At 32.4% G+C, this 14,484-nt stretch overlaps 1 protein-coding gene across 4 annotated transcripts in view; it reads right to left on the minus strand.

The window, feature by feature from the left end:
• LOC150094589 (nuclear receptor subfamily 2 group C member 2-like) overlaps nt 1–13,970 on the minus strand; it is an 808,056-nt gene extending 794,086 nt beyond the window's left edge. For all 4 annotated transcript variants that reach the window (XM_090412047.1, XM_090412048.1, XM_090412044.1 and 1 more), the window contains exon 1: nt 13,835–13,970. The gene's annotated coding sequence lies outside the window, so the exon portion shown is untranslated. The remainder of the gene's footprint in view (nt 1–13,834) is intronic.
• Nucleotides 13,971–14,484: the final 514 nt, after the last annotated feature.

Consider the following 14,484-nt stretch of genomic DNA (forward strand, 5'->3'; position numbering starts at 1 on the left):
TTAAAGAGATTATTTAATGTTGAAATAAAAGAGTTCTAATTTCATGCTAAAGATTTTTTTTTATAAATGGATAGAGAAAGCAATCTCCCTATTGTTTAATTCATGTATTATATGCAAATAAATGCATTTTAATTATTTGTTAAAAGAGTGTTGCCTGATCCTTTATTTTACAACTGCAATGTTCCTAAATAAATTGGATTTATGAGTGGGAAACAACTAAGGCATTAAAAGCGCAGTTTTATTATTTAAGAACCACGACTGTTTATATAAACTTTGTTGACGGAATTTATAGTAAGAGAGAGAGATCTACGGGAAGTTTATTGAGTCTTATGCCAAATATTTGATATACTGATGGTGCAGTCTGAAAAATAGATTTTTTGGTGTTCATAGGCATACGACTAATAAATACGGAAGGTGGAGAAACATAATATGCAGTAGAATAAGTGAGTAAGGTTACGAGAGATAAAGCACACACAGCTAAATAGAATGACAGTATATAAAGTATAGAGAAAAGACATTTTAAATAATAGCAACAAACAGCATCCGTTTACAATACTTTTGGATTTTGCTAATGCTTTTGACAGAATACAGCATGAAAGAACCGTTGCATAAATTGGAGAATATGGGATTGGATTATAAAATATTAGCATGGATTAAGAGGATTGCTGACTGACAGATATCAAAAAGTGATATATGGCAGACGTGAGTCTGTAAAATTTAGGGTAACCTGCAGTGTACCACAAGGATTCGTTTTTGATCCACTGTTAAACAATCTGTACATTAATGACATTGGGAAGGATTTGACAGGAGACATACTATTTGCTCATGATGTAAAGATAGGTAGTTTAAATCAGTAATTTGGTTGATATATAGTACTTGCAGAATGATTTGAAAAGGCTGGAATTATGAGCATGGGAAGAAGGATGTCAGTAAATGTAAAGTCATGCACTGGCATGATTAGATATCCGGTGTCAAACAGTATATCTGATAACCTATCCAATTTAGTTATGAACTTATCACAAGGCAATCTATCCAAGGCTTCTGAAAAATCCAAGTATAATAATAAAACTTTTTTTGTCCAATGCATTTGTCATTCTGTTGTAAAATATAAGATGGTGCTCAAATGGCTTATGTATCAACTAAGTGGAAAATGTCTTTGTTATCCAGCATTAGTTTCTTGGTTTGAATTCCACTACAGGCATGGATATTTGTGAATACCTTTAGGAGAGAGATGAATTTCATCACCTAGTATGAATCCACCATCTGCTTATTAAAGGCCTGAAGTGACTTAAAAAAGTTCAATATGTCTTCTCTAAAGAACAGATTCTGGATATCTATCCCTTAGCCCCATCCGTTGTATTAATGACTGCTAAAACATGAACTTTTAACAAACATTTTCTTACCATCAGAAAGAATTCTGTTGTTATCAGTCCAATTCTGGATTCCTTACCTGATCACAATCCTCACATACAGACAGGCTCAGAATTTGAAACTTTGATCATAAATCCCTCCCCTCAGTGAAGCGGAACAATTTCATCCTTCTTTTTTTTCATTTTTTGAGACTTCCTCTATAGCAAGGTTCATAAGTGAATAAGTATATCAAAGCTGTCATTTTTTAACACACTGGACGATTCCTTTCAAAAATGTAGTGATATGTTACTGAATTCTATTAATTTACTTTTCTATTTCCATATTTAATTAAATATTCACTAAAAAGTGCTTGTAAATACTGAAGTAGGGAACCTATTCCTTTAAGCTCATTACTGAGAATGATGTGAATGTTTTCTGTTTTCCTGTCTATTTAGTAGTTTGGTGTTTACTGCTGATTTTCCTATCACATAAGTTAAATAATTTGAAGGAAATTTAGTTAGAAAGATAATATCATCAGTGTAATATACAGAACTAAAGCTCAGTATCTTTTATTTGGATATCAGCTTTAATACAAATTCCTTAATAAAATGGTCCAGGGAGATTATAAACTACATCAAAGATAAGCTACATATCACACTATATAATAATCAATTTACAAGGCAGAATTAATTTTTTTACCCCCCCCCCCCTCTAGCAGCCATTGATGTATCCTGTGCTTTTTCAACATCATTGTTTTGCCAAGTGGATTGTGTTTATGTGGAATATGAATTTATCTATATTTTTCTCTCAGAGTGGTGCATGATTGAAATGAATTGCCATTGGATGTTGTGTTTGCAACCAGTGTGAATGAATTCAAGAACATGTACGATAGCTGGTGCGTGTTCCCTCGATGAATCACCGACTCACTGGAGAGTCTCTTAATAATAATAATAATAATAATAATAATAATAATAATGTAACAAGGACAAAAATTCCACCTATATGCTCATGTTATTCCTTGAGTATGCTGAAATTATTATTTTTTTCCATGGAATGCAGTAATGGAAAAATTAGTGATACATTTCAGGGTAGCAGTGATGCCTATTCTATTCCCAATTTTATTAAAAGATTGGGAACCATTGGTTCCCAATCTTTTTCCACTTGTTTGTACCCCTTTTAAACCCATTTCTATAAATTATATCCCTTGTTTTTAAAATAGCTATTTTTAAATACTGTCATTTATTGTTCCATAACTAACGTTTTGCATTTTGTTTACTTTAGTTGTTTTTTGCCATTACTGATTATTTTTCGTGTACCCCTGAATGGCCCAGCATGTACCCCTGGGGTTCACCATACCAGCGGTTGGGAACTGATGCTCTACACTAATGCCTAACATCTCACTTAAATCAGATTTTATGTTTACAGTCTCTGTGTGCATTCATGATCAATAAAAAAAATTAATAAAAGAAAAAAGGCATTATTTCCTATTAATTTTTTGTGATTCAATTTTATTATTATTTAATTTCCTTAAAAAAAAAACACATGATTAAGTAGAGAACAAATGTAAGGAACAGTTTGTCTAGCATTTTGTAGGAGAAAGTTTATTTCATTGTTGAGTTTCTCGCTCTGTGAATGCAGCAAAGCTTGTTACACATCTAAAAGTATTCTGATATATACAGAAATCGATTCAATCATTCATTCAATCCAAGAACTGAATATAATTAAGAAGTTGAAATTATGTTATCTTACAAATATATTTCATGTTCCAATCTATGTTTTTGAAGAATTGCACTCATTTTTATTTGGTAGAAATAAATTCGTCCTCTCAGCATCTTTAATGTTAGACCTCTTGAAAGCAGCGACCTTCTGCATACAGTAATAACATTATATAAGAAGAGCCTCATGTCATTACATAATACTGCAAACAGTCTTCAATCAAGATGTTAATACTGCATTCAAGTCAGCACACTTACTTCATAAATTTCTGGTATATCATGCAACGTGTGCCTTCTACATTTGGCATTATGCGTTTCATTTTTGCGATTAATACTAGTGATCATATTAGCTGCACCATTAGTACAAACTATGACAGCGTCATTTTAAAATCAGTACTTTAACCCGATGACAACAATTGTGCGACACTTCAGTTCCCAGCAGTTCAAAAATTCTTTCATTTCATTATCTTCCCAATCTATGCACCTAACATAGATAAATAATTCCTGTCAACTAACTGAAGATCATAAATTAACTTTTAAAGTTGCTGATGAATATCTTCATTCATCATAATTATAAGATTTAAAAACGGTATCATTAGAAAAGGATATTGTTTTTATTTTCTTAAATTTATCTTCAAACATAGCACAAGTATCAAAAGTGAAAGGCATAATACGCATTCTCTATGGTGGCTTTTGTTTTATTTTGCAATGCGAAGCAATATGAAAAAAATGACACCTTAAGAACTAACTCATTTTCATTACCTGCAGGCATACTGCATGTGTTTCTGAGATAAGATGTCTATTTTTTTTCTTTTTATTTTCAATGTTTTTTTCAAATCAATTATCATATTAAAATACTGATGGGGTTTTGTTTCCATATTCTTTAAGTTTTGATAGAGTCATATAGGATTATTAGACAAAACCATTGAACAAACAAATCACCCATTGATGGTGTCTGCCCTTTGACAGAATTAGGTAATTCTGTCATAAATATATATAAAAAGGTTTAATGACTGTTACCGATTTTTTTTAAATAATATTCCAACCGAGTAAAAATGAATTTTGAATATATATATATATATATATATATATATATATATATATATGTGACAGAATATATGTGATATATATGAACAACCAATGGTGAGCTATGGAAATTTTAACAAAGGGCTTGCATCGTCTAGCAAAAAAAAAAGCCTAACTTAGCCCTTATAATACTTATATTGACTTTGTAGAGCTTTGGACATATATGATAATTCCTGTAGGACATCAATCATTAATGTTAGATCTTTTAAAAATTCCAAATTGAGAAGTCGGTTTAAAAAGCCCTTATATTAAATATTAATTTAATTTATGCATCAAACGATAAATTTTATCGTTCAATGCAAAATGCTTGCATAAAGCTGGGTAATTTCTCCACAAAGCAAGAGCCGTTCATAAACTGCAAGCTGCCTATCGTGGTCCAACACACATGATCGATCTTTAAAATTTCGATACCAAGGTCTTTTGCCATCATATTTAATTTTCGTTGATTTTTTGTTCATTGATGATAAAAAGCATATAATTTATCCATAAATATTTCAAAATGATTTACTTCTTTAATGTTTTTATATCGAATCGTCTAATGCTAAGCGTAAACAATGAGCGCTATGCCAAATCACAATGTTGGGAAATTTTTGTAGACGTTTGATTGTAACACCTGATTTGTTTCCTATCACTACACTAGCTCCATCAGAACAAAATGTAATGAAATGATTTTTTATATAGTTATCAGAATATCCATATGAATTTAAAGTAGCAATTATAGTAGCATGTATACATTCCACGGTGGTATTTTCTAGTTCTACAAGATTATTAAACAAGAAGAACAAGGGGCTTGCAAATTTGAGAAAAATTTAACAAAGGGCTCACGCGAGCCCCTTATAGCTCACCACTGTGAACAACCCTACTACAAGTTTTAGCAACACATTAAAAGAAACATTGTTCTAGCTGACATGTGTTGTCTCTTTTGAATCCAGATTTTCAACTGTAACATTATCAACTGCCAAACATTGAACAGTGGACTTCCTGACTTGTCAGCCATGTTTATTGCTAAAATCCAGAATACAACAAATATAAAAATTATTTCACACAATCATAATAAAGATGGTTTTGCATTTATTTTTGTATTTATAGGGGGGGGAGTCTATTATGAAATAAACAAGGGGAATTTCTCAAATCTTATAATTGAAGTTTATTTCCTGGATCGCTCACCTTTCTTTTGAGATACAGCTGAGTTTCCAGGAGAACACCCATCATCTCCATATGAGATTGGTTAACCAACTATTACTTAAAAAGTTCTTGTAAAAAGGCAATACATGTTTTTTAGACAGGACTTGATGAAGCTCACGTCTTTTCAGCCAAGAGACATTCATTCATCTCTTTCGACAATACTATAAGGCCTGAGCGGAGAGAGCCAAGAACTGCAGAATTTGTTAAAAACGCTCATAAAGTCATGCCCACCTAATTTTACGAAGTTCAGACTACACAAATATAAAATGAAATATAACTCAATATTTCTTCTTCTTCCCTTCATGTATTAGGCCTAGTGGCTTGTTATGGGGCTATCCTTAGCCCTTCTAAGCCAAACCCATCCTGAAGATAAGGTGCCTCCAGGTGTGTCCTATGTCTGTAGATGCATGTATTCAAGGGGCCAGTTTGCTTACTTGTGGGAGGAAATACGACAGATAAACTGGTGAGAAAAACCGTGCAATCCAAGCCAAAGACCGGTTAACTTGGCTATGACTGAGAAAGATCCTTAAGCTCCTCATGTCAGCGATGGGAATCAAACCCAGGACACTCCTTTCCCAGGCATATAGTTGCCAAGCGCATACCCACTCGGCTAACTGCGCGGACAACTCAATATTTAAATGAACTAATATTCTCTCTACAGAAAAAAGGAATCACATAATCCAACTTCTCTGGATTAGTACTTAGATTATATTTAATCTAGGATGTATGATTACATATGAAAAAAGATATAAACCTAAAAATTGCAAAATATTTAAAAATAAATAACAAATGAACTATCCTAGTTCTAAAAGTATATAATACAGTAGCCCTACTAGTCCTACTGTATGGAAGTGAAATCTGGACAACAAACCAAAAAAGACAAAAGGTTAATAACAGCTGAAATGAAGTTTATGAGAAAACTGCCAAGTATACTCTATTTGATCACAAAAGAAATTATGAAAGAAGAATTAAACTAGGAATCAGTAATAGAAAAAAAAAAAAATAAATAAATAAATAAATAAATAAAAAATAAATAATATATATATATATATATATATATATATATATATATATAAAACATAAATGGATGGAACACGTTGAAAGAATGAAAACAGGAAGATTATCAAAACAAGCCTTAAATTACAAACCATTAGGAAAAAGAAAACCAAGTTGTCCTCTTAAGAGATTCAATGATGACTTCTAAGGTCGAAGGCCACTCTAGGCCTAAATCCTTGACAAGTATGATGATTATATTTTACTTTATTTCACAATTCCAGCGCCTCTGTACGCCAAGTAAGTATCGACGAAGCCATACAGCTGGACAGATGTGGGTTCGAATCCCGTCTAGGACGCGAAGAATTTCGTAAGGTTTTATTATCGAAAGGTGAGTTAGTTGGTCTCATACGGGGATGGAAGAGATTCTCCTCCCTTATCCCTGGTTTTTCATCGCTCAAAACATGCGTAATACACCAGGCTCGTAGTGTTATCTGCTTCAGCCATAATTTCAATCAACTAACATTCAAAATTCCGAAGACGAAGAGACGAAATTTTTTCAGGACACGAACTTTAGTTTATCCGGCAAAAGAAAAATATATTATGAAAATGAAAGCCATTACAAATCATGCTAAAAGAAAATCGTCTCATGATATTAGTTAATCAAAGAGCAAATATATACAATCCACCGACCGAACTAAACCCATATCTTTCTAATATCTATAATAGTTCCATAATAAAACACTTTAAGCAGTATTTCCCACTATTCTAAATTTACGTAGTATTCTATATCTTAACATTATCGTTATGAGAGCAATCAAAATCGGCCTTAACTAGCAGAGCAAAAAAAAAAAAAAAAAAAAAAAAAAATCTGATGTTTTTTTATACAGATTACACTAAATGACTTGTGGTAAAATCTTTACAATTTTTTTTGACAATTTTTTAATGGATCGAGAATGAGCTAGTTTGAGTAAAATGAAAATAAAATTTAGCCAGAGATGATTTACGTTTACTCTTTTCTCTGAGGAGACATTTACCAATGTGCTGTTAGGCAAATATGCCAGGCATAACTTCCACTAATACAGCTTGTCTCCAGTCGATATTTCCTGATGAAAGCCTTCCTTATGTCCATTACTGTTTAGTTAAATAAGTGATTTGCAATTTTCTGCTTTGAAGTTTTTTTTGAAGGAAATCTGCGATTACTGCTTTAAATGAACTTCAAAAGGTTGTTCCAAGACAATAAAGTGAAATCAAGAAGCGTTAATCATTTTAAAATCTCCACAGATATAACGAAATGTTTCACAAAAAAATTGGATACTTTGTTTATTTTTAACAAATTCAGAACGCCAGGGGAGTAGAAGCTAACTGATATTATATCAAGCTTTGATTGTTAAAAAGGCTACTCAAAAACTGAATCAACATATCGACGTTGCATCAATTAACTACACTCAGCTTTAATTACACAACACAGATTTATTTAGATGATAATAAGAAACAAATTTTTTAAATGGCTTACACATGGAACAAACCAAAGTTATCAAATTTTACTACGAATGTTCAATATGTAGTCTGCCAGTGACGCTGCAACTGCGATCCACTAACTTCATAATCAGCAGCTGGCAAATGATATTCGCTTTTTAAGCTCATTAAGAAAATGTAACATCGGTAGATAACGCATGAGAACCAATAACGTGGTATAGCGAGCTACAGAACCAATATATGCCTTATCCAAGACCCTAAACAGGTTTGCATCCCAGAACGTCTACAAAGACACCTGTAAAAGAAATGGAGCTCGATCCTGTTTGAAATAGAAATTTTCCCGAGGAAACTCCATTAACTAAAGGTCACATCCAATTTTCAGCATGCCCACATATATCTTTGCCAACTGAAAAAACAGGCTGTATAATTTTGTCTGTGACAACACGAACACTTTAGGAGAGTCGCATGCAAACATCTACTGTGATAGCCACACAATTGCTTGTATTCTCCCAACCGATAAGCCTGTTTAGAGGATGAAAACCCCTGCGATGTTCGTAAGGTATGGGGGGCAGTCATTTTCAGATGAAAGGCTCTTTAAAGGTTCATCAAGTCCTAGACGAAATTTGGTCTCTTGAAACCGACGTTCCAATGTTGCACCATCCTTGAAACACGCAGAAGATCCGTTCTCCGGTTGCGAACATCTCTCCTCCATCCCCAAAAAGACGGAAGATAACATCACTGAAAACGAAGTAGTAGTCAAGTGTCTGTAAGGACAAGATTTGTGTGGGTATGTTCTGGAAGAACGTTGTCCGTGTTACCTTCTCGGCTGCAGTTAAAAGTTTGCAATGCAGCTTCTTCCAACCTTGTAGGCGCATAAAAAATAAGTTCTAGAATGGCTTGCGTAGCAGACTGCGAATAAGATTAACAAATGTCATCAATATTTTTATTGCTAAACTTCTTTATAGATGAATTCTAGATCCACAAACTTGATGTGCTCACTTTTAACGAAGCCAGCGTTAGTGGTCCATCGCTTAAGTCAGTGTTTTACAACTTTCAGTACCCGCATACTCCTTTTAAAGTTTTACTAAAACTGGCGTACCCTCTTAGCAGGCAAAAATACTTTGGAAAAGTTATTTTTAATCAAGCACGAATAATTATAAAAATTATTTAGTAATTCACAATTTGTGTTATAATTGACACGTGACATTTTTTTTACAAATTTTAAATGAAAAGTTCCGACCGCAGAGTTCAAACTATTTGAATTCAAACAGTTCGAACTACGCGGATGGAACGTGAGCTCTGTCAACCACACAGCGACGACAATTCATATTACAACTGAACACGGAGCTGTTTGGGCAATATTATATTAATAGATACTGCCTCTTCGGTAGCATCAATAACGTACATACCCGCACTTTAGCCGAACAGACTGCGAGTTTGAAGCCTGCACGATGTTTGCGATTTTCTTTAGGTGGGAAATGAATCTCAACTCCCTGTTTATTGGAGGATTGACGTGGCTGTGAAAAAAAGTCCATGTTTATTCTCTAAAGCTGGCTTTCCGGACTATATAAAAAATAACGTTAAAAATAAGAAAAAAAAACACCCTTAAGTCATTCATAATATTAACGTACTATTGATTTCTAACCTTTCGTGGGTGGGAGTCACATTACAAATAAATAAAATAATATAATAATAAATAAATAAATTGGTTTTCCTAAGAAAAAAAAACGGTACAAAACAATAATGAATAAGTTTTAAATAGCAAAAAAAAAAAAAAAAAAAAAAAATCTAAAGATAATAAATTTCATCAAAATTTTATCAAGCCAGGAAGAGAGCATCATAATTCGAATTGCCAACAAAAATGAAATTATATTATAACAATAAATTTTTTTTCTTCATCGATCAGTCTTCAAAATGAAGAACAAAGCTTATGCAATTAAATGTACGGAATTATCATTTTGAATTGGTTTGCGAGTAAAAACGGTCCAATTGTTGCGAAAAGTAAAATTATATTGCCAATAAAAATGGAATGCTAATGCAAATAATTTACATTATTTTTATTTTTATTTTTTATTTTTTGCAGTCATCTTAAACTCATGACCAAATTAACAATGTAAAACTGCAAGTATACGTTCTATGCATTAGGGAGGAGGGAACACTTCTGTCTACATGTAACACTAACTTGAAATTGTTCACAATACAATTTTTCGATTAACTATAATAGTAAAAAATAGAAGTGATAATATGAATATAATACAACAGTGATGTAACAGAAGTATTATAGCAATACCATAATAAGATGTTAAAAGTAATACTAGGAATATAATACAAAGTACTGTATAAGTGATAAATAATATAAAGACTACTAAGTTAAAAGGGAAAAAGTAAGAATAAAGAACAGAAAAAGGAAATGTGTTGATTACTACAAAAATATAAATGTAGCCGATGCGATACAGTCACTATAAATCATATTCTTGTATCATATTTTACATGAAAGCATACCGCACATACCGAAAGACATAGCACAACGATTTCAGTAATCTCTTATACGTTTAAAATAAAAAGTCAACATTATTTACTTTCCAAGAGGTAGTGTCTCTCTTTCTCTGAATGCATATTGAGAAATTATTACTTTCATTGCTTTTATTTCCTTACTTTTATTGTATATATGAAAGATTTCGTTATTTGCCTTGCTATAGCACAAGCCATATATTTACATTATACATATAGAAAAAAAATTACAATGTTAGAAATAATACACAACTATAGAGCTTCTATATCGGCATGATATTATAAGAATGACAAAACAGGTCACAAGTGGAATATGCAAATAAATCAGTAATGGCTATTCTTCTATTCTGTTCTGAATTATTAAAGACAGCAGATTGCTGTAGTAATCTCCACCACCCCAACAGGTGATATACCGCAGTGAAGAATTTATCCATGAATAGTATAAGCATGTAAAAAATGATGCACTGATATATTCTATTAATTACAAACCTCAACTCGTTTGTTAAAAACAGTTTTCAAAACTCTTTAAACAGAAATGTTCAGGCTTACGAACCTGCTTTGTTTTATTTTTTAAAAATATTCCACTTATTTTGTAACAGTAGCAAAAATCTTTACTTGACCACGTTTCGAAAGAACTCTCTCTTAGTGGTAAATCCATCAAATTGGTGAAAAGTTGCAACACGTTTGACCAAATTTCGTTCCGTTTCTGGCTAATAACTCTTGACCGATGGTTTCAATCGGGTCAGTGTTCGGAAAGCTATTTCAGTTTAAATGGTTTCGCAAATAAGAACACACCAATTGAAACCAGTAACATGGACGTTTAAAAAAAAATCCTTAGCCCACCATACAAAGCGTAGTATGTTTGTATATAGGTTTGCAAATCTTTTGTGGGTGGAAACAACATAAAAAAATAACAACAACAAAAAAAAACTCAGTTTAGAAGACAGTGCTATGAGCTGAAACAAGCAGTTATAAAAAAATAGTAAAATTAAATAGGGTAAAAATATATCACTTATTAAAAAAAATTAATAAGGTACTATCAACTCGAAAAAGTCGTAGACTTCAATACACAAGGTTAAAAAAAAAGTGGTGCAGTTGATAATAGCAGTAAAATCAGATGACAACGTCACATGAACAATTTGTATCAAGAATAATTTTGTACGAATATGTGCGACTATACTACTGATAATCTCAGTCCCTTATTCTTTAAAGATTTTTTTTGAACCACATGTTTGGAGAAATCGCGACCAGCGCAGGCAAGGTTCTTTGCACCCTGAAATCCGCGTGGTTTCAGTTATCTTAAATACTGCTATCTGAATCTCTTATTCTGGATTAGTTTCGATGCTCATTTATCAACAAGGAACATTCGGTGCCTTATGTAATTTGAAGTTTTCAACAGTATTTAACAACAAGATGCTAAAATCTAGGATTGGTAGACACCTTTAATTCAGTTTGTATGAATTAACTAATAAACTCTTATTTCTTTATCAAGAATATGCACAATCAACATTTTAAATTTGTATTTGAGAGACAGACGCAGATAATTTCATTTCGCTAAAAGTTCCTTTGGTTATACATTTTTCTCTCTTGTTTACGTCACACAACAAACAATATTATGTTTAATATTGCATATTGTGTTTATGCATAACCCTGAGTTTTTACTCCAGTCCCCCCCCCCCCACTCTCTGCGCGCACACAAATTAGCGTTTGTATTTACAATGGATTATACCCAACGTATAGGCATTTAATCGGTGGAATTTCCAATGGTGTGTGTGTTCAAGAAAGATGTTTGGAGTCATTTCTACGTCTCCTGTTTTGATTATTTCACAATCGACTGGTTACTCGCATTCACTACAGTGAGCACAACTGCTTATAATAAGCAACGATTTCATTATTACGTTACTGAATTATGTATTTTGTTACAATTTACTGAAATAAAAGAAATCGTTATTCCTTTACTTAAATAAGATTATCCACAGAAACAAGAAATTCACCATATGGATATTTCTCTGCTGCCAAGAAGATAAACGCGGTGTGCATCATGCGAGTCAATTATTATAAACTGTGGCTATATCACAGGAGTAGTAATTTCTTCAAAAGTTCATAAACATAACATTCAAAACATCATCCCTGACTTTCCAATGAATCAAGTTCTGGGCTAGTCCTACGGTCTCCGTAAATAATGCGGAGTTATCTCAAATTCGAAGTGCGGTCCCTCATTCACACCTGGTAATGAGGGAGTTATATTGTTATTAGTCATTTGAATACCGTTCAAATGAGTGATAACAATACAAAGCAGAATAATAATTTGTTTTGTGGGGAAAACAAAATGCTAGTTTTTATATCTGATCCATACACGAAAGGCCACAAGAACCTATAGCAACTAGTGCCAAATGTGGGCAACAGAAATAGAATAAAGGAGTACTAAAGTATTAAAATAAAAATGCAGATCTAACCATGGTGATCACCTCTATCCCTCATTACATGTCATGGAATGAGCGTGATTTAGTCAAATTTTAAACATCTCCCACCCTACCCTGTTACTCCCTCTATAATATCCTTGAATAATCAGCAGTATTTCTACTCTGCTAAAGATATCAGCGGATCCTTTACATTTCTGCATGGTGTATTACATAATTATTACATAATCAAGTAAAGCAAGAGTAACATATAGGTAAAAAAAAAAGTAATTTTTCTATATGCATTAAGTTACACGTTTATTTACGAAAAAACTAACAGCTATATATAATTACTAAACTTCTTCCTGGTTATTTATTAATACAAAGAATTCGACTGTGTACACAGTTAATAGTTTTATTTGTTTATTTTATTATTTTTAAAGCTTGAGTCGCATAATTTTGAATGACAACATCAGGGATACAAATTCTCATTTCTGCAGCTAAATGAGAGCGTGCACCATCATTAGTAAATCTTTGATCATGGTCAAATACGAAAAATAAAAGCAATCTAAAGGAAAAGTGAAATCGTATGTTGGGTAAGCTGCGAGTCTAAACACCGAACTGGTCAAGAGCTTATATTTTTGTATATACATAATGACACATACGAAATCATAGTGGTTTCTATATCTCAACTCACTACTCGTAGTAATTTAGTCAAGCAATACCTACGGTGTGTTTCTGAAAGACGTACCTTTAAAAAACACGCGAATCATAAGAATTGTTCCAATGCTCAATATATGACCTGACCATCACTTGAATACAGAGGGGAAGTGTAAATTTTATATAATCTAATAACACTGCATAAGTATTGAATGACAATCGCTGCACACGTTTTTTTCCAAATCTTAATGCTAAGCCTATTCGAAAGAAGTTTTGGTAGACTGGCAATTTAAAGAAACAAGGATTCTTCGAATACACACCTTTCCCGCCGGCATACGGATGTGAACAGAGTTCATACGGCCACAATAACACAAACAAAACTCCACACATATTCTTAATAATACGCATCTAGTATATGGCAAGTTAGAATACAGTTATACACAGTATTATTCTTACCTTTAGATATGATCTCTTCCTACGGTAACAAGGTTCTGTGTACGAAATGAAAAGGTTAGAGTTCACGACCCCAAGTAGTGTTACATACGCAAATACTTTCCGAATCGCGATTGGTTACATTGGATGAACTTACGTCATACCGGTGCACAGACATATCAAGAAAACGCGAGTGCGGATAGTTTTTGCCTTTTGGTCTTCTTTGTTACATAGATTTACATGAGAATTTACGCTACGTTTGATATTAATCAGTATATTTACGTAAACTTTATTTTGACTTGTTTACGTTACTTTCATTCTATGCATTAAATCAAATTTACAAATATTTAACCGAAGTAATTCGTTTCACCTTTTCAGAGAAGCGTCGTTTGCTATCGAATATGTGAAATCTAGTTACGGGTTGAGTTAATGTGTATTGATTTTAAAGTCGGGTTGAACGAAGTATTTTGTTTTGAAGTTCATTTGTGTGTGTATATATATTATATATATATATATATATATATATATATATATATATATATATATATAACAGCTCGATAAGTAATGATTTTATAATGAAATTCGACATGCTGAATAAAATTACGAAAACAAAATTGAAATCAGAAAATATTAATTATGCCCGACACGTTAGTTTGAACATGTAATTTTTTGAT

The sequence above is a fragment of the Typopeltis vanoorti genome, chromosome 22 (genome assembly GCF_054136105.1).
Source record: "Typopeltis vanoorti isolate ZY-2024b chromosome 22, IOZ_Tvanoo_1.0, whole genome shotgun sequence".
Taxonomy (NCBI): domain Eukaryota; kingdom Metazoa; phylum Arthropoda; class Arachnida; order Uropygi; family Thelyphonidae; genus Typopeltis; species Typopeltis vanoorti.